This window comes from Anomaloglossus baeobatrachus, chromosome 6 (assembly GCF_048569485.1).
Source record: "Anomaloglossus baeobatrachus isolate aAnoBae1 chromosome 6, aAnoBae1.hap1, whole genome shotgun sequence".
Taxonomy (NCBI): domain Eukaryota; kingdom Metazoa; phylum Chordata; class Amphibia; order Anura; family Aromobatidae; genus Anomaloglossus; species Anomaloglossus baeobatrachus.
This window is the reverse complement of record NC_134358.1, coordinates 255,619,868-255,641,989: the sequence shown is the minus strand read 5'-3', so window position 1 is coordinate 255,641,989 and position 22,122 is coordinate 255,619,868.

The following is a 22,122-nucleotide window of genomic DNA, read 5'->3' as shown; positions in this document are numbered from 1 at the left end:
TGTTGATCTCATATTTTGTCACTTGTGGTGGCCAAGATTCAGGGCGATGTCTTAAGCCCGCTACACACGCTTCAATATATCTCACAATCCGTCGTTGGGGTCAAGTTGTAAGTGACGCACATCCGGCATCGTTTGTGACGTATCTGCGTGTGACAGCTACATGCGATCAGGATTGAACGCAAAACCGTTGATCGCAAACACATCGTATCATTCTCTAGAATTGAGCGTTTTGTTGCAAGAACCTAGTCAATTGTAACGTGTGACATCCCTCATACGATTTTGTTGTCTGATGCTATGTGCGCAGGTGTGCGCTCTGCACCGCAGCGTAAAAAAGGTCTGCTTCAGAGCGCAGCTGAAAAGCTGCGTTCTGAAGCGCCTCACAATGTCTGTCATGCACTAATCTCTGTCAGTCCGTCACTATCTCTGTCCCTCACTCTCTGTCCATGTCAGTCTATCCCCCTCTCTCATATACTCACCGATCCCCGATCCCCGGCGCTGCACGGCATTCACACTGCTGAGGCGGCTTTTACTGTTTTGAAAAAGCCGGCCGCCCATTAAACAATCTCCTATTCCCTGCTTTCCCCGCCCACCAGCGCCTATGATTGGTTACAGTGAGACACGCCCCCACTCTGAGTGACAGGTGTCACACTGCACCCAATCACAGCAGCCGGTGGGCGTGTCTATACTGTGTAGTGAAATAAATAATTAAATAATTAAAAAATCCGGCGTGCGGTTCCCCCCATTTTTAAAACCAGCCAGATAAAGCCATACGGCTGAAGGCTGGTATTCTCAGGATGGGGAGCTCCACGTTATGGGGAGCCCCCACCCTAACAATATCAGCCAACAGCCGCCCAGAATTGCCGCATACATTAGATGCGACAGTTCTGGGACTGTACCCGGCTCTTCCCGATTTACCCTGGTGCGTTGGCAAATCGGGGTAATAAGGAGTTATTGGCAGCCCATAGCTGCCAATAAGTCCTAGATTAATCATGTCAGGCGTCTATGAGACACCCTCCTTGATTAATCTGTAAGTTACAGTAAATAAACACACACCCGAAAAAATCCTTTATTAGAAATAAAAACACACACACATTCCCTGGTTCACCACTTTAATCAGCCCCAAAAAGCCCTCCTTGTCCGGCGTAATCCAGGATGATCCAGCGTCGCTTCCACCGCAGCTGCATGGAGGTGACCGGAGCCGCAGCAGACACAGCCGCTCCGGTCACCTCCATGCAGCAAATGAAGACAGCCGTGCGATCAGCTGCTGTCACTGAGGTTACCCGCGGCCACCGGTGGATGCAGCGGTGGCCGCGGGTAACCTCAGTGACAGCAGCTGATCGCGCGGCTGTGTTCATTTGCTGCATGGAGGTGACCGGAGCGGCTGTGTCTGCTGCGGCTCCGGTCACCTCCATGCAGCAGCGCTGGATGCGACGCTGGATCATCCTGGATTACGCCGGACAAGGAGGGCTTTTTGGGGCTGATTAAAGTGGTGAACCAGGGTATATGTGTGTGTTTTTATTTCTAATAAAGGATTTTTTCGGGTGTGTGTTTATTTACTGTAACTTACAGATTAATCATGGAGGGTGTCTCATAGACGCCTGACATGATTAATCTAGGACTTATTGGCAGCTATGGGCTGCAAATAACTCCTTATTACCCCGATTTGCCAACGCACCAGGGTAAATCGGGAAGAGCCGGGTACAGTCCCAGAACTGTCGCATCTAATGTATGCGGCAATTCTGGGCGGCTGTTGGCTGATATTGTTAGGGTGGGGGGCTCCCCATAACGTGGAGCTCCCCATCCTGAGAATACCAGCCTTCAGCCGTATGGCTTTATCTGGCTGGTTTTAAAAATGGGGGGGACCGCACGCCGGATTTTTTAATTATTTAATTATTTATTTCACTACACAGTATAGACACGCCCACCGGCTGCTGTGATTGGGTGCAGTGTGACACCTGTCACTCAGAGTGGGGGCGTGTCTCACTGTAACCAATCATAGGCGCTGGTGGGCGGGGAAAGCAGGGAATAGGAGATTGTTTAATGGGCGGCCGGCTTTTTCAAAACAGTAAAAGCCGCCGGAGCAGTGTGAACGCCGTGCAGCGCCGGGGATCGGGGATTGGTGAGTATATGAGAGAGGGCTGGTAACTTCAGTTACTCAGGAGTTTAGCGGTCACCGGTGAGTCTTCACTGGTGACCGCTAATCAGGGTGCGACACAGACAGAGCCGCAGCATCACAATGAAGTCGGGTGAGGTTCACCCGAGTTCATTCTGACAGTGCGGCTCTGTCTGTGTCTGCTGTCATCTGCCATTCAGCTCTGCTACATGGCTGTCTGTGTCTGCTGTTAGCGGCCATGTAGCAGAGCTGAATGGCAGATGACATAGTAAAAACGCATCCCACATTACACACGCATTACACACGCTTGGCAAGTCAATAAATAAAAAAAAAAAAAAAGGTGCCCAATGCATACGTCACAGAACACATGATCTAAAGGATCGCACACACAATTGACCAATTTAACATAGACTACTAACGCTCGTGTGACAGCAAATGAACGACCAACGTGAAATCTCATAGATCCCGTATGCAACCTGGGCGTGTCACATCGCAAATGCGATTGTACAACTAATTGCAACGTGTAAAGTGGGCTTTAGCCTATGTATCTGCATGTGCCACCTGTGTACGCTCTAAGGCATCTATTCTCGTCCTTCAGGATGTTTGCAGCCTTTGAGTGTTTCCAGCCAACCATGGATAGACATTTCGATAGGTTTTATAACAGATTTATCCTTCTCTGCTGGAAATAAGGTCATTTTGGTAGTGGTTGATAGGTTTTAAAAAAATGACACATTTTATCGCCTTACCATCCTTACCTAATACCAAGACTTTATCCCTGGTCTTTGTACATGAGATTGTCAAACTACAAGGAGTTCCCTCTAATATTGTCTCAGAGAGAGAAACTCAATTTATTGCCAAATTTTGGAGAGCTTTCTACTCTCGGTTAGTGATTAAGCTGTCTCATTCTTTGGCATTCCACCCTCAACCTAATGAGGAAACAGAACGGGTAAATCAGAATTTGGAACATAATTTAAGTTGTTTTGCATCTGATAATCAGGAAGAATGTCCTTCTTTCCTTACTCTTGCCGAATTTGCCATTAATAATCATCATCCTGAATTGTTTAGGGTATCAGCTTTTTTTTGTTTCTATGGTCGACATCCTTAGTTCTGTACACTTCAGGAGGGGTACCCGTCAGGGGTACGTGGGGAGGACCTATTTGTCTCATCATTATCACCTACATTGGATAAGGTTCAGCAACATTTGCGCGACATGGGTTTTAAGTATAAACGTGTGGCTGACTGTAGACGTGTGTGTAGCGCCCCTGAAGCCATCAGGGCTACAAGGAACTGTATCCTGTGAAAGATGCAGGGCCTACCCCCAGGGACCCAGAAGACCAGTGCCGGTAACACCAAAACACATTTATAATCCCTGTTTTTCCCTTCCCCAAGGACTGGTGACAGGCTAGGGTTGGACGCAATGGATGGCCACCTAGGGGTGGAACCGATCCAGTCCACTAGACGACGACCAGGCAGGAGGGGTCAGACAGTCAGTAAGTGGAAGTGGAAGGAGATGGACGTAACCGTACTGACGGGAGTGTGTAACAGTGACCTGTCATGCGTGGGCGTGTGGTTGCTGAAGGAGTACGGTGGAGTACTCTCAAAACCATAGCACTGACGGGCAGGGGCGTACACAGAAATCATGGGGCCCCATAGCAAAAGTCTGAATGGGCCCCCCCAATAAAAAAAAATAATACAATAAAATATTAACATAATAAACAGCATAACAGCATATACCAGGGGTGGGCAATTCATTTTCCCATGGGGCCGCATGAGAAATTGGGATGGTTTTAGAGGGCCGGACTAATATAATTAACTCAGTTTTACCCAATACTGTATATAGTATAAATACTATCCCTTCATAAACAAACAGTAAGTTACGGACTGTGTGACCCCTCGTTGCCCTGTACGCACACACGCAGACATGTCCATTTTTTCTCCGGCAGCACAGGTGTCACACGGATCGCACACTGATGTGATCCGTGTGACATCAGTGTGAAAAGTACCAGAGAAAACATGGGTCTTTTTAATAAAAAGATTTTCTATATTTATCTCTCTCCAGAGCTGCTGTCTCTGGCTCTGCTGCCTCCCACTCCTTATCGCTGGTAATTATACTCACTGAATATTCACTGCAGTGAGCAGCTGGAAGCAGGAACAGCGCTGGGGATCGCATCGCTGGGTGAGTATACAGGTGTGTGTGTGTATTGAGAACCTGGAAGCCGGAGCATCTCGGGGACTCGTCACAGTTCCCAATGAACTGTGATGAACCTGTGAAGCTGTAGCGTGGGTGTCGCAAGGGGGTCATCAGAGTTCATTGGAAAATCCGATGACCTCCTGGAGGTCACTGTACTTGCAGAATACTCACCTGTCCCTGTGGTGATGTCCTCAACAGTGCTGTGCCCAGCGCTGTCACCGCGATGCTCCGGCTTCCAGGTCCTGAGTAGAGTTGAGCGCGGTTCGAGGTTCGAGGTTCGCCAGTTCGCGGTTCGAGTGATTTTGGGGGGTGTTCTAGATTGAACTAGAACTCGAGCTTTTTGCTAAAAGCTCGATAGTTCTAGTTACGTTCGAGAACGGTTCTAGCAGCAAAAGCAGAGCTTTTTACAGCTACAGTGTGCAGGGAGCCATCGCTGGCAGGCTGCCAGAAGCTGGTAACCAAGATAAACATCGGGTATCCAAGCAAAGCGCTTTGGTTAGTAACCCGATATTTACCCTGGTTACGCGTGCAGGGAGCCGACACTTCCCCGCTAGGCTCCGCCCCCTCCTGCGCTCAGCATGTACACACACACACACACTCACACTCACACACACTCACCTGTCCCCAGCCATGCAGTCCCCGGCACTGACGTCCTCAGCGCCACATGGCCCCGCTAGGCTCCACCCACCTCGCACCCGCACACATAGCCCCGCTAGGCTCCGCCCACCTCGCACCCGCACACATTACCCCGCTAGGCTCCGCCCACCTCGCACCCTCGCACCCGCACACATTACCCCGCTAGGCTCCGCCCACCTCGCACCAAACACATATCCCCGCTAGGCTCCACCCACCTAGCACCGCACACATTACCCCGCTAGGCTCTGCCCACCTCGCACCGCACACATTACCTCGCTTGGCTCCACCCACCTCGCACCCGCACACATTACCTCGCTAGGCTCCGCCCACCTCACACCACACACATTACCCCGCTTGGCTCCGCCCACCTCGCACCGCACACATAGCCCCGCTAGGCTCCGCCCACCTCACACCCGCACACATTACCCCGCTAGGCTCCGCCCACCTCGCACCCTCGCACCCGCACACATTACCCCGCTAGGCTCCGCCCACCTCGCACCGAACACATATCCCCGCTAGGCTCCACCCACCTCACACCACACACATTACCCCGCTTGGCTCCGCCCACCTCGCACCGCACACATAGCCCCGCTAGGCTCCGCCCACCTCGCACCCGCACACATTACCCCGCTAGGCTCCGCCCACCTCGCACCCTCGCACCCGCACACATTACCCCGCTAGGCTCCGCCCACCTCGCACCGAACACATATCCCCGCTAGGCTCCACCCACCTAGCACCGCACACATTACCCCGCTAGGCTCTGCCCACCTCGCACCGCACACATTACCTCGCTTGGCTCCACCCACCTCGCACCCGCACACATTACCTCGCTAGGCTCCGCCCACCTCACACCACACACATTACCCCGCTTGGCTCCGCCCACCTCGCACCGCACACATAGCCCCGCTAGGCTACGCCCACCTCACACCCGCACACATTACCCCGCTCCGCTCCGCCCACCTCGCACCGCAGACATAGCCCCACTAGGCTCCGCCCACCTTGCACCCACACACATTACCTCGCTAGGCTTCGCCCACCTCGCACCTCACACATGGCCCCGCTCGGCTTACCTGCGGTGATGAAGTCCACTGTCCTCCATGGCTGCCGCTTCACATCTGTCACTGCGGCCCGAGACTGTCACTAGCGGTGACGTCACGAGCCGCTCGCGATACTTGGCTGTGAAGGTGATTGAAGTCAGTGTGCAGTATCAGCAGTGCAGGAGATCAGCGCAGGTAATGTACCTCGCTCCTGACAGCAGCACTTGTCATGCCCTGCAGTGACCTGGGCTGACCTTCTGATGTTAGCTCAGGTCACTGCATTGCTCTCCCAGCCAATGGGGAACATTTTGTTCTTCATTGACTGGGACAGTGACTATGGTATGGATCGTCATGGGAACCGCTTGGATTACAGCAGACCTGGATTTGTTTTTCTTTCTAATAAATTGGTGAAAGAGGCAATGTGTTGGGCAGTGTTTTTTCAAATAAAAATGTGTTTGTCGTCTATTTTTTTTTTATTACTGACTGGGTTGGTGATGTCGGGTATCTGATAGACACCTGACCTCACCAACCCCAGGGCTTGATGCCAGGTGACATTACACTGGCTGGTATTAACCACATATATTACCACCGAACCAGGGCACGGGATGAGCTGGGGCGAAGCACCAGGATTGCCGCATCTAATGGATGCACCACTTCTGGGGCGGCTGCGGCCTGCTATTTTTAGGCTGGGGAGAGTCCAATAACAATGGACCTCCCTAGTCTGAGAATATCAGACGCCAGCTGTCCGCTTTACCTTGGCTGGTGATCCAATTCTGGGGGGACCCCTACGTGTTTTTTTTTAATTATTTATTTAATTTAAAATAACAGCGTGGGATGCCCTCAGTTTTGGATTACCAGCCAAGGTGAAGCTGCCAGCTGTGGTCTCCAGGCTGCAGCCGTCTGCTTTACCCTAGCTGGCTACAAAAATAGGGGGAACCCCACGTCATTTTTTTTTAAAATTTATTTATTTATTTTGGTAAATACAAGGCTAAGCACCCCTTAGTGCCACATGAAAGGCACCAAAGGGTGCAAAATTACAAAATGCAGGAGAGTGGGACATTATGTGTCTTTCTGCCATTATAATGACAGAAAAGACTGATATGAAGTGTACAAGCACAGGAAAATCACCAGAGCGCGCTACGCTGTGAAAGGCAGTAGAAAATGGCACTAAACTGAACATGTGACCGCCTCATGTAGGTTTAAGCTATGGATCGATCCTGGGTAAATTTATGTATTTTCCCTCCTTCAGTTTTTTGGCAGTACGCCAAAAAAACGGAAGGCACACGGATGACAAACAGATGACATACGGACCGTATACATATCACGCTCCCGATGCCTCGGCACCGCTCCTTACCCACTGATCCGGTCGCACCTGCATGGCACCGCTCCTTACTCACTGATACGGATGAACCAACCCGTCACCACTTCTTACACACTGATCCGGTCGCACCTGCACGGCACTGCTCCTTACCCACTGATCCGGTCCACGTGTCCACCGGTCACGGCTGCCGCTCCCGCTTGTGCTCTTCTGTGTCTCCTTGCCATGTGGGCGGGGCCTGATCAACGTGTCTTGTAAGCCTTGTCTTGAAAGCTAGGTGCTCAGGTCCCCCTTGTGCCGTGTCCTGTGATCAATACTATTGCCTGACATTCCTACCCGGCACCTGTGCCGGATTCCTGCACTGTCTTCAGGAACTCTGAAGCCCCAGTGACTGTTCTACCCGTCCCCTGTGGGACACAGTCCCTGCCACGGTAGTGCTCTGGCTACCGTGCACCCAGGCCTCCGGTGGGGTGCACGGCCCAGTGGATCCACCACCAGGACCTAACAATACGGAACGGAAACGGATGCCACACGGATGCACCCGTGAAAAAAACAGACCGTTCTTTGCAAACCGCAAAAACAGCTCGGTCATGTGAATGTAGCCTTATTCTGATCTGCCATTTATAAAATAAGTGAACAGTGCCCCCCAGCGTCAGAAAATCTCCGGGGTTTCAGGGGTAGCTGAGACCCTGGAGATCATGATTCAGGTTGGTTTGTCCGGTCCCCGCTCACATGATCACCGGTATACACCGTATACCGGTGATCACATTACAGTAAATGACAGCGCCGGTAAAAAATGATTTATCTCCCATCTGGCATGAATAAACATGTCAGATGGGAGATAAATCTCCTCCCCGGTCCCCCGGTGTCACCAAAGTGCCCCTCCCTGACAATCCAAGATGGCCACTCGCACAGCAGCGTGCCGGCCGCATTCAACCTACCCCTCTGATTTCTGTCGCATGTACCATGACACATGTGACAGAGAACTCCTCCCCAGGCCCTGCCAGGTCACCCCCTATAACCTCACCGGTGTTCCCCGGTGTCCCACGGTACTTGTGCAGCGTTGATCCCCCGCGGCCCCCTCCTTCACAATAGACGCTGCCGCATGCACAGAGCGGCTGTCAGCTCAAGTTCCTGTGTTCAGACACAGTGAATGGTGGTAACCATGCATCTGCAAGCTACTGCAATGCCCTGCTCATGAGGTAAGGAACATAGTTGATCAGGAGAGCTATACTACATTTCCAAATGGAGGGATTTGCTTTTATAGTTGCCCTGCTGAACCAAACATGAGAGTCCGTTATACGCCACAAGAACACATGTCTAAATAGCGAGCTCTGTTGTTTAGTATTCATTCAGCTAGATAACTGGACTTAAAGGGGTATTCTATCTCCAAGATCCTATCCCCAATATATAGTAGGTGGAATAGCAATAATATCAGCAAATACCAATATTTGGAAATATAGAATAGTTCTCCTGATTAGGCATGCCCTTACCTCATGAGCAGGGCATTGCAGCTTTGGTAGCAACAGTTACGACATGGACTCTGCTGCTGTGGACCGGGGAGAGTGGGTGCAGATTCATTGCACCCACACTCCTCACATGGAGGGTCTGCACTCCTAGAAAATGGGGGATATGTTCCCTGAGCGTGTCCCCCCATATTCTAGACGGTCCAGAGTCATCGTGGGACCCCTTTATTTTTTTTCCTTACAATAAATTGGTAAAAGAGGGAATGGTTTGGGGAGTGTTTTTTCAAATACATTTTTTTTTCGTCTATTTGTTTTGTTAGTACTGACAGTTTGTGATGTCGGGTATCTGATAGACGCCATGACATCACAAACTGCTGGGCTTGATGTCAGGTGACTTTACAGCTAGTATCAACCCCATTTATTACCCCGTTTGCCACTGCACCAGGGCACGGGATGAGCTGGGGTGAAGCGCCAGGATTGGCGCATCTAGTGGATGCGCCAAATCTGGGGCGCCTGCGGCCTATTATTTTTAGGCTGTGAAGGGCCAATAACTATGGACCTTCCCACCCTGAGAATACCAGACCACAGCTGTCTGCTTTACCTTGGCTGGTGATCCAATTTGGGGGGACCCTACTTTTTTTTTGTAATTATTATTTATAAAATAATTATAAAAAAGAGCCTGGGGTGACCTCCACATTGGATCCCCAACCACGGAAAAGCTGCCAGTTGTGGTTTTCAGCCTACAGCCTTCTGCTTTACCCTATCTGGCCATCAAAAATGGGGAGACCCCACGTCATTTTTTTTTAAACTATTTTTTTAAATAAAAAAAATTAATGGGCTTCCCTGTATTTTGATTGCCAGCCAAGGTAACGCCGGGCAGATGGGGGTGGCAACTCGTAGCTGTCTGCTTTATCTGCGCTGAGAATCAAAAATATCGCGGAGTGCTATGTCATTTTTTTAATGATTTGTTTTTACAGCACTGTCATGTCAGGCAATCAAAATACAGGGAAGGCCTTTTTTTTTTTTTAGTTATTTAAATAAATAATTAAAAAAATATATGGGCTCCTGCTGCATTTTTTGTATTGCTAGCTGAGGGTAATCCGAGCAGCTACTGGCTGCTAACCCCCACTGCTTGGTGTTACCTTCACTGGCAATGAAAAATCCAGGGAAGCATTTTTTTTTGCCAAAAAACTAAAAAAAAATGACGTGGGCTTCGCCATATTTTTGTATGATAGCCAGGTACAGCAGGCAGGTATGGGCTGCCCCCAACCCCCAGCTGCCTATTTGTACCCGGCTATGAACTAAAAATATAGGGAAGCCCTTTTTTTACTTAATTCATGAATTTCATGAAATAAAAAAAAAAACGACGCGGGCTTCGCCCCATTTTTGTGTCCAGCCGGGTACAACTAGGCAGCTGGGGATTGGATCCACAGCACAGGTTAGCCCAAGGTTTCTGGGCCCCTCTGCTGCGAATTGCAGTCCGCAGCCGCCCCAGAAAATGGCGCTCTCATAGAATCGCCATCTTCTGGCGCTGTATCCAACTCTGAAGCCGGGTGGCTTGTTGGGTAATAATGAGTTAATACTAGCTATGTTTTACTATCTAGTATTAAGCCAGAGATTCTTAATGTCAGGCAAGTTTGACCCAGCCATTAAGAATCTCCAATAAAAGGTTAAAAAAAAACCACACAGAGAAAAAAACTTTAATTGAAATAAATACAGACACAATTAGAGACTCCATCTTTATTACCCCCTGTCATCCCTCCACGATCCATGCTGTTCTGTCTTCTTTCTCCTTCAACACATGCAGCTCTGTCTGCTCCATCAGACAGCAGTGCATGTGAGAAAGGACGCTGTGCTCCGTGCAGAAATCACTCTGTGAGAGTGACCACAGGCTCCCGGCTCTAAGCTGTGGCATGGGTTGCCATAGCAACGGTGCTCCGATCACGTGATTCCGGTGCCGCTGCGTGCTGGTAGCGGGACGTCCCCATCACCGCTACCAAGCGCGTTACTATGGCAACGGTAATCTCCGTTATTGACTGGCTGTGTCACCGGTCAGGAGCCGGCTTCTGCGGATGCTGGTAACCACGGTAAACATCGGGTAACCAAGAAGCCTTTTCCTTGGTTACCCGATGTTTACCTTCGTTACCAGTGTCCGCCGCTGTCACGTTGTCAGTGCCGGCTCCCTGCTCACTGCACACGCAGCCAGACTATTCATCGGGTAAAATTAACCCGATGTGTACTGTGGCTAGGAGTGCAGGGAGCCAGCGCTAAGCGGTGTGCGCTGTTAACCAAGGTAAATATCGGGTTGGTTACCCAATATTTACCTTAGTTACCAAGCGCAGCATCGCTTCCACGCGTCGCTGCTGGCTGGGGCTGGTCACTGGTTGCTGGTGAGATCTGCCTGTGTGACAGCTCACCAGCAACCCGTGTAGCGACGCTCCAGCGATCCCTGCCAGGTCAGGTTGCTAGTGGGATCGCTGGAGCGTAACAGAGAGATGCAATGACAGGTCCTAGCATGTAGGCGTCATAGTCATGTGATCAGTCTGTAGCCAATGAGATAATAGACACGTGACTGGTCACATGACTATTTTGACGTCACGATAGGTCCTGCATCACTGCTGGCAGTGCTGGTTACCGGGAAGATTCAGCGATCATCGGATGGAATAGCGGCAGGGGACAGAGTGTAGGACGGATCACGGGGACAGTTAAGTGTTATGGCAATGTTTATTAACTGTATGTGTACATTTATAATGTGTTTTTATGTGTTTGTGATTGCCTCCCATTGTTTCCTATGGGGTTCAAGCGGTTCGCCGAACCGGTTCGCCGAACCAAACTCGAACCAGACCTCGGTTCAGCGAACTGAACTCGAGCTGAACTGCGGCCGGTTCGCTCATCTCTAGTCCTGAGTGCGGTGAATAATCGATGAATGAGCGGGGGTCAGGAGCGTGAGGCAGCAGAGCTGAAGAAAGCAGGTAAATATGGAAAATCTTTTTATTTCACAGACTCGTGTTTTCTTCGGTACCTGTCAAATGTATGCAAACAAGTACCGGAGAAACGCAATCAGGCCCTGTAATGGCGCCACGCCGCTGCAGGGGGCGGAGAGGTAGCGCGTGGTACCCGATGTAACTCCAGTATCATTCGCAGTTACGGGCTTTTCTCTGCACTGATTCTAGGTACAAGACCCGCTCTAGTTATGTTTGAGCTCCACACGGAGCCAATGTCGGGAGCTCCACAATGAAGTATCTGCTCTCAGTAGCAGGTGCGAATACTGACAGCTTAGGGTCCCTGTGCAAGAAATTGTATCTGGCCCCCCCTTCCATGGTGACAAAGCTGCATATAGTATAAATACACACAAACACACACACACACATTATATATACACATACATACACACACAAATAAACACATATATACCGTGTACGTACATATCTATATATATATATATATATATATATACATATATATATATATATATATATATATATATATATACACAGTACACACACATATATATACGTATACACACACACACACACTATTTACATATATGCACAAACAATCCCCATATACTACATCACTACACCCCTATATACTACACCTATAATATACATCACTACACTCCTATATACTGCACCTGTAATATACATCACTACACTCCTATATACTACACCTGTAATATACATCACTACACCCCTATATACTACACCTGTAATATACATCACTACATCCCCATATACATCACTAGACCCCTATATACTACACCTGTAATATACACACTATCTACATATATACACAAACAATCCCCATATACTACATCACTACACCCCTATATACTTCACCTATAATATACATCACTACACTCCTATATACTGCACCTGTAATATACATCACTACACTTCTATATACTGCACCTGTAATATACATCCTTACACTCCTATATACTACACCTGTAATATACATCACTACACTCCTATATACTACACCTGTAATATACATCACTACACTCCTATATACTGCACCTGTAATATACTCACTACAACCCCATATACATCACTAGACCCCTATATACTACACCTGTAAAACTACATTCCCATATACTACATCACTACACCCAAATATTAGTAACCAGTTACCCCCCTCCCCCCATTGTCCCCTCAGGTTACTAATCACCACTCACCTCTCCCTCCTCAGGCACCTCCGTACGGGCCCCCGCTGAGATGCTTCTTCTCTTGTACGGGCCCCCGCCGCTGCTGTTCTTGTATGGGCCCCCACCGCCACTTCTCTTCGTACGGGCCCCGGCTGCTGCAGCTTCTTCTCCTGCCGGGCGGGAACTTTTCAAATGACAAACACGCGCGCTGTACTGACGACATCAGAGCGCGCGTGTGTGTCACAGAGAAAGGTGCCGGGCAGGGAACAGAGGACAGATTCCTGCGTTCCGCTGCCTACACTGTACAGCGCTGCAGGATCTGTCCTCTGTTCCCTGCCCGGCACGCAGCGTGTGATGAGCGCAATCTGACCCCGGGCCTCCCGGAGCCTGGAGCTCCAGACAACAGGTCAGATTGCCCTCATCACTGACCAGCCAGCAAGGACGCCCTGAGCCAGGCGGGCTGGTCACAGAGAGTAGGCGGGCCGGATGTGGCCCGCGGGCCGCCCCTTGCCCAGGTCTGGCATATACGTTACTGGGGGCAGCTTACACGTTACTGGGGGTAACATACAAGTTACTGGGGCCAGTGGGGGGGAAAACAAGTTATTGGGGGGCGCATATACACAACTTGTGAATCAATCTTTATCCTAGCCAGGCTAAACATCTACCAGTCCAGTAAGTAGACTATTACCGGGCACGGCTCTGTCTGCAGAGCACCAGTCTAGGCAGTGCTGTGCGCCTGTGCTCCTGTTTTGTTACTGTGTACGACGCCTGACGCTTGCTGAGAACTGCAGGGCCTGACGCCTGCAAAGCACCGCAGCGCCTGACGCTCGCAGAGCACTGCTGTGTTACTGAACAACACCCACCATATCAAAACCAATAATACTACTATACATTGCAAATTAATGCTGCCACACCATGACCAAAAATTATCACCACACGGAGTCTGAATATAAGCACCATCCTGTTACTGAGCAAAGTCCACAGCACAAAGACCAGTGGGTTCACACCGCAAACCCCCCCCAAATCTGCAGTGTGTGAACTTGTCTTCTCCTTCATGACCCTCACCACACACAATATAAATTTCACATCTGTCTCCCCCATATAATTGGAACGATTATGACCTTCTTTATAGCCTTAAGAACCATAATAAATCACTGCTCAGTACAGGGATAATGCACACAGTGATGTCACATTACAGGGATAACGCACACAGTGATGTCACAGTACAGGGATAATACACACAGTGCTGTCACAGTACAGGGCTAATACACACAGTGATGTCACAGTACAGGGCTAATACACACAGTGATGTCACAGTACAGGGATAATACACACAGTGATGTCACAGTACAGGGATAATGCACACAGTGATGTCACAGTACAGGGATAATACACAGTGATGTCACAGTACAGGGGTAATACACACAGTGATGTCACAGTACAGGTATAATACACAGTGATGTCACAGTACAGAGATAATACACACATGGCAGATCAAAGTATTATAGTGTGCCTGTGTGGGACTTCAATACTGGCTAGAGTGGATGACGTAAGTCGCATCATGCACCCCGGCCTACAGAAGAAGCAGGACAAAGATGGCCGAAAGAAGAGGCACTGGTACTGGAGAACAGAGACACCCATCCGACCGGTCTGCACCGCACCACCCCTTAGGTGTGTATTAAAGTGTTTTTTTACATTCTACACAGCGGCCTGGGCTCTTGTATACAGGATGTTAGAATGCTGTATATAAGAGACCTCTGGTGGTGGCTAAAGCTTATAGTCACCAAATCTGATGACAGGTTCCCTTTAAAAGCATGAACAAATCCCAAATGACAACCTCTGCAAAAGTGTGATAACCTACTGTAATGCAATACCCATATACAGTTAATGCGCAAAACAATTCAATACATGGAATAAGTATGTGCAGTGCCACACAGTTAGCACAGAGACATGCAAATAACTAAATTCAACTTATTCTGTAATAAACCGGATATGGGCACTGCAGAAGGACTAGTATAGAAGAGAAGATAGTCAGATAGCCCTGAATAATGCTCTGTGCAACAGCGCATGGAGCGGACCCAGTATATCAGATGTGGCACTTATGATAACCTACTCTGATAATATGCCCATAAACAATAACGCACAATAACAATACATTGATTAAATACGCGTAGTGCTACACAGCTAGTACAGAGTCATATGTATAGCTTCATTACAGGCTATTATAGCTCACTGCTAACATGTCAGGGCATCCATGTGATCTAATAAAAAAAGGAAAAAAATAATACATAGGATCCTATACCCAGTGTGATGATCCACTGACCCAGGAACTATCAATCCCTGTACAGATATAGATATGGGATAACGAGTGTAAATATATGCCAAGAAAAACAGAAATATACTTGTGCTGGGCTAAGAGAAAAGGGATGGAGGACTGGGATAAATGATCTGTGCGGCAAAGAATAAAGCAGGTCTGATGAGCCTGATATAGGTACTGCAAAAGAGTATGAGTAAAAGGGAAACCGTCAGCAAGCCAAAAGTAAACGCTCTGTATGTGGCGCCCCTGACCTGGTCAGGCACCACTGAGTACTGCACCCATGCTGGGGACAGTACAACACAGGTAATCCAGAAGGCTGACCGAGGTGTGACTACACAGGCGCATAGTGATCAGGTCTCACACATGTACCTTTGAGAGGACCCCTGGGGATCCCAGGAGGGGGCAAAGCCTTCACCTCCACTTGAGGAGTGGAGGGGGCGAAGCCTCCATCTCCACTCAAGGGGTGTGGTAGAGAGCCTGGTTGCTAGGTGGCGTAGGCAAGAACAGGAGAGGAGGGAACAGTGAGTCAGTTTAGTGCAGAGTCCAGGGAGAGCAGACGTCAGGAGCAGACCCCTGGAGCTGTTGCAGTCTAACAGCGTCCGCGCAGTGACTACTGATGGGGGAGAACGGTCACCTGGTAGTGCTGCCCGAACCCCACACACAGCTGGAGAGAGAGCCGCGTAGTGGAAAGTACGGAGACTGTCAGGGAGTACCAGGCCCAAACGGGCGGCAGATCCCGGTGCGGGGATAGATCCACCTTTCCTTGCTAAACCTGCCGGTGTGGGGCCCTTAAAGCCCACACCACAACACCACAAAAGCCGCAGCCACGTAGCCACAGTTAGGGCCCATAGTTCACAGGAGGCAAGCAGCTGGAGTGATCTGGTCCAGGCGACAAGCAAACGGCAAACAAACGAGGGGAGCAGCTACTTCCCTGGGTGACCCCCATAGGGACTAAAAGTCGGGGTTACCACAAACCACAGAAGGGCTAAGGAAGGCGAGTCGGTAGTCACCCTCATCAGTCAGCCTGAAGGACACCTGGTTCCAGCCTGGTTCATCCCAGCTACGCCCGGGTTACTCACTCTGCCACCTTCTGTGAGTAAAACCCCTGAAAGACATTCTGCTTGTGTGGAGTTATTCTGCGCCTTGTGGTTCTACACACCTACACAGGGCCCTGGGGCTTGCCTCACTCTCAGGAGGCTATTACAACTGACTGCACCCACCATCAGCCCCAGGCATCCCTTAATCTGCAGTGGCGGTCCCCGCTGACCGCAATTCTGAGAGTGGCGTCACGACAATCCTAAATAGAAGATCTCCTACCTGTGACAGGATCCAGCCGAGTGGAGTCCCTGAAGGTAATGCACCGACACATCACTGGTGGGGCTTCACATCTGGCGTCACGAACAGGATAAGGACTAGACCTGTTCAGACAGGTGACCATGTGCCTGGGCGGTCCGCTTGGAAAATTGGAAGCGCCGCCATATTGCCACCATGAAAAGCGCGCTGAAAAACAACAGCAGCCCGCGCTGGGAGAAGTTACCGCCCACGAAGAGGTGTGGCTACCCAGAGATCCCCTGCAGAGTCCTGACCTCGCAAGTGAAGAGAGCGGAGGCGTTCAGAGACGTCGGGACAGAAAGGGAGCCAGAAGCCTGCTGCTGGAAGAGGCAGAGCAGAAACTGAAGAGCCTGCTACTGGAGGCAGCGACGAGTCCACTGCTGGGAAATCGTGCAGAAGAAGGCGCAGAGGAAATGGCGTCTGAACGCAGAAACCCAGAACCAGGCTCCGCTGCCTGGTGGTATCGGGAGCTTGCCCAGTTCTGCGACCGACTGGAGACCCGGGTCGTAGAGCAGATCAGAGAGGAACGCATGGAGCTTCTGGAGATGGCTGCAGCGGTTCAGGCCTACGAGGGGAGAGCCACGCGACGAGTGCCAGACCGAGCGGCGACGACTCAGACCCCGATGGTGCCACCGATGGGTGAGTCCAGTGTTGCCCCTGCCAGCGCGAGTGCCCCGACCCCTGCTGCCACGCCCGCGGTCCCTGAAGAGGCGCCCGGCGCGGCGACGCTGGACCAGGCCGCAGCAGCGATGCCCTGCCCGGCCCGCCAAGCCCAGGCCGCCGCAGCGATGCCCTGCCCGGCCCGCAAAGATCCGGCTGCCACCGCGACCCTCATCCATGCCGCGGGTGTGACGCTGACCCAGGCCGCCGCCATGCTAGGCCCGGCCCGCCAAGACCCCACCGCAGCAGCGACGCTCGTCCGCGCCGCAAGTGAGGTGCTGAACCAGGCCGCAGCCACGTCAGGTGCGGCCCGCCAAGCCCAGATCGCTGCAGCGACGCCCAGTCCAGCCTGCACAGATCCCATCGCAGCTGCGACGCCAATTCAGGCCGCCGCAGCGATGCCCTGCCCGGCCCGCCAAGAACCGGCCGCAGTAGCGATGCCCGCTAAGACTCCAGCTGCGACAGCGACGCTGATCCAGGCCGCCGCCATGCCGGGCGCGGCCCGCCAAGACCAGGCCGCCGCCATGTCAGGCGTGGCCCGCCAAGACAAGAATGTACCTCTGTTTACCCCGGCCCGCAAGGCCAGAACAGACACCGCTCCCCAGTCTAAGGAAGTCCCTGCTAGGAAGTCCCTGATAGGAGAGGACCCTGCATACTGGAAGCTGAAGGCTGATCTAGAGGCCCAGTTCCCACAGGAGATGGTGGATCGGTACCTGCTCCCTCCGCACACCCCCAAGGCGACTTCTGCAGCAACCACGCCAAAGAGTCCCCCGCCCGGGCCTGCTGATGACCACCCATCCCCGGCACTGCCACAACAGGAGTGCTCAGAAGAACTAAGGGGGAGAGGAGGCCAGGAAGCTGAGGAGCTGACCCCGGAGCCATCAGCAGTGGATCCATGCCCCGAGCCAGAGATGCTGCCGTATTCCCGCTGGGATGAAGAGGAAGAGTTGCCCAGAAACCTCACCTGGGGGCCTGCAGGCAGTGAAGTAACGGCCCAGCAGAATCCAGCCCGTAGGACACGGCGCCGTAGCAGAACCAAGCTTTCCCCTGCACAGCAGTCTCCAGAGCAGAAAAACGAAGTCATGGCCAGAGACTTGGAAGAGAAACGGTTCCTGAGAAGGGCCAAATCCCAGGCAGAGGCCCACTTTGTCGTGGAGTTGTAGAGGATTTCAGTTTGAAGAGTGGATATGGCTTCATAGTAGCTCCTGGTATGAAGGAAGGCATCTTTGTTAACAGAAGAGACGTTAGAGCCCATTTGCCCAGAGGACATCCAGGAAGGAACCTACGGATGGGAGATTCAGTGGAATTCACCATGCACCAAGGAGAAAGAGGATGGTATGCATTGGATGTTACACCATGTCCCAGAAATCCCTACAGTGAACCTGCTGTCTCAACAGAAAAAGAAACAGATACAGAACAAGAAACAGATGTAGAAGAAGAAGGAAAAGACAAGGATGGAGAAAACAACCGGTGCCGCAGCCCTACAGGCCCAAGCCCTGGTAAGGAGGAATCTGCGTAAAGTAAAGTAAGAAGTACACCAAGTTACAGTTTTGACCAGTTTGCAACGTTTATAAGTTTAAGCATGTGCCCACATGAACCAATGTGAGAAACCCATAAACCTTAAGGCTATGAACTGGCTATAGCCACAAACTCTCGCAGTGTAAATAGTTACCCCAGAGGTACCACCACCAGAGCCAGCCTGTTTGGGGGCTTGGCTCGTCTGCAACCAGGGAGCACGTCTGTTTATGGGGCCTTGGCTCGCCTGCAACCAGGGAGCACGCCTGTTTATGGGGCCTGGCTCTCCACCACAAAGAGGGTACCTGGTCAGCACCAACTGTGGAGGCCGCCTCTGCATCCTGCCAGAAGAGGCTGAAGGCGCGGCTCCACCAGGCCAGGTATACCCTGAAACCACCAGCCCATGAAAGCCGCCTCTACATCCTGCCAGAAGTGGCTGAAGGCGCGGCCAACGGGAGAGGCAGATTGGAGGAAAGGTCTGGGGAAACGGATGGCCCAGACCTGGTTACCAAAAGAAACCGGTGACCTGCCTCCTGAAAGGGTTTAGGGTGGGTTAACGGACTTGTGGGTGGAGGGTGGTGATGTATGGTACCTGGTGGTTTTAAAAGTTTTACCATGTTTTAATGTTTTATGCATTTTAAAATGTTGTCTTGCAGCCCGAGGACGTGCTGGTGATAACTAAGGGGGAATGTGGCGCCCCTGACCTGGTCAGGCACCACTGAGTACTGCACCCATGCTGGGGACAGTACAACACAGGTAATCCAGAAGGCTGACCGAGGTGTGACTACACAGGCGCATAGTGATCAGGTCTCACACATGTACCTTTGAGAGGACCCCTGGGGATCCCAGGAGGGGGCAAAGCCTTCACCTCCACTTGAGGAGTGGAGGGGGCGAAGCCTCCATCTCCACTCAAGGGGTGTGGTAGAGAGCCTGGTTGCTAGGTGGCGTAGGCAAGAACAGGAGAGGAGGGAACAGTGAGTCAGTTTAGTGCAGAGTCCAGGGAGAGCAGACGTCAGGAGCAGACCCCTGGAGCTGTTGCAGTCTAACAGCGTCCGCGCAGTGACTACCGACGGGGGAGAACGGTCACCTGGTAGTGCTGCCCGAACCCCACACACAGCTGGAGAGAGAGCCGCGTAGTGGAAAGTACGGAGACTGTCAGGGAGTACCAGGCCCAAACGGGCGGCAGATCCCGGTGCGGGGATAGATCCACCTTTCCTTGCTAAACCTGCCGGTGTGGGGCCCTTAAAGCCCACGCCACAACACCACAAAAGCCGCAGCCACGTAGCCACAGTTAGGGCCCATAGTTCACAGGAGGCAAGCACCTGGAGTGATCTGGTCCAGGCGACAAGCAAACGGCAAACAAACGAGGGGAGCAGCTACTTCCCTGGGTGACCCCCATAGGGACTAAAAGTCGGGGTTACCACAAACCACAGAAGGGCTAAGGAAGGCGAGTCGGTAGTCACCCTCATCAGTCAGCCTGAAGGACACCTGGTTCCAGCCTGGTTCATCCCAGCTACGCCCGGGTTACTCACTCTGCCACCTTCTGTGAGTAAAACCCCTGAAAGACATTCTGCTTGTGTGGAGTTATTCTGCGCCTTGTGGTTCTACACACCTACACAGGGCCCTGGGGCTTGCCTCACTCTCAGGAGGCTATTACAACTGACTGCACCCACCATCAGCCCCAGGCATCCCTTAATCTGCAGTGGCGGTCCCCGCTGACCGCAATTCTGAGAGTGGCGTCACGACAATCCTAAATAGAAGATCTCCTACCTGTGACAGGATCCAGCCGAGTGGAGTCCCTGAAGGTAATGCACCGACACATCACTGGTGGGGCTTCACATGTACAGCGCTCTGCAACAGAGCATGAAGCAGAGCCAATATACCAGCACTGTGCAACAGAGAATGAAGCAGAGCCAATATATCAGCACTGTGCAACAGAGCATGAAGCAGAGCCAATATACCAGCACTGTGCAACAGAGCATGAAGCAGAGCCAATATACCAGCACTGTGCAACAGAGCATGAAGCAGAGCCGATATACCAGCACTGTGCAACAGAGAATGAAGCAGAGCCAATATACCAGCGCTGTGCAGCAGAGCATGAAGCAGAGCCAATATACCAGCGCTGTGCAACAGAGCATGAAGCAGAGCCAATATACCAGTGCTGTGCAACAGAGAATGAAGCAGAGCCAATATACCAGCACTGTGCAACAGAGCATGAAGCAGGGACAATATACCAGCGCTGTGCAACAGAGCATGAAGCAGAGCCAATATACCAGCACTGTGCAACAGAGAATGAAGCAGAGCCAATATACCAGCACTGTGTAACAGAGCATGAAGCAGAGCCAATATACCAGTGTACCACCCCGCGCTTGGCTGCAGCTGAGCCGCTCGGATCTGGGCTTGTTTGGTGGGTGGCTCGAGCACCTCCGGACCCGGGGGTCACGTTGCTCTGCAAGGGGGTTGCTGGCAATCTCAATGGGGGAGTGGTTAGGTAGGTGTACGGCCGGAGCCGTGTTTGAGTTCATGACACCACCCATGGGACGTGGTGAAAGTGTAGACACCACCACTGCAGTTATGGGGGCACTCAGAGGAGATGGTTGTGCAGCAAGATGTTAACCCCTCCGTGGGCAGGGATGGTGGCCCCGGGACCCGTAACGGAAGGGAAGTGGTTGGGCGGTGCAGGGCGGCGCGCGGCCGGATGGCACTGTTGTACTCACGATTATTGACACACACAAGTCTCTGGTAAACAAAGTTAATGGTGGTCGGTGCCCGCAGCCGGCTGCGTCTGGTCCCCCACCCAGGATGGTGGTCTTGGCCTTTCTCCTGCACCGTGTTGTGTTTGTGTAGACTGCCTGTGAGTCCGTGTGAGTCCGTGTGAGTCCAACGTGAGTCCGCTCCCCGGCTATGTATGTGTCAGTGGAGTCCGTTTGCCCGCAGATGCTGGCCCGTGGGATCTCTCTGCCTGTGCGGTGGCTTTCTATCCCCCTCGGTGGGCTGTTGTCTTCAGTCGGGACTTGGGATGGGAATGGACCTAAAGTCCAGACCTAAATCAGTAAATTTGACGTGGTCCAGTGGATTCTGGGCATCGTTCCGGGTCTGAGTACCCCCCTGGTGCTCCGGTTTCCAGTCGGTTCCCCAGTTCGGTACCGGCAGGCCACTACCCTGTCCCGGTCCCTTACGGTTCCACCTGGCCGTCTTCCCGCCTCCTGCAGGCTAAGGCCACCACCTGCCTCCTAGCCAAGGTGTGCGGGCTACGACCGGCACACCTGTCAGTTTCCGCTGCAGATCTGTCACCACAGGCCTGCTGCACTCTACTCCTCTCAACTCCAACTGACCATTGTCAACTGTCAACTAGCGACTGCCACTGACAACTGACTACTGACAACTCTT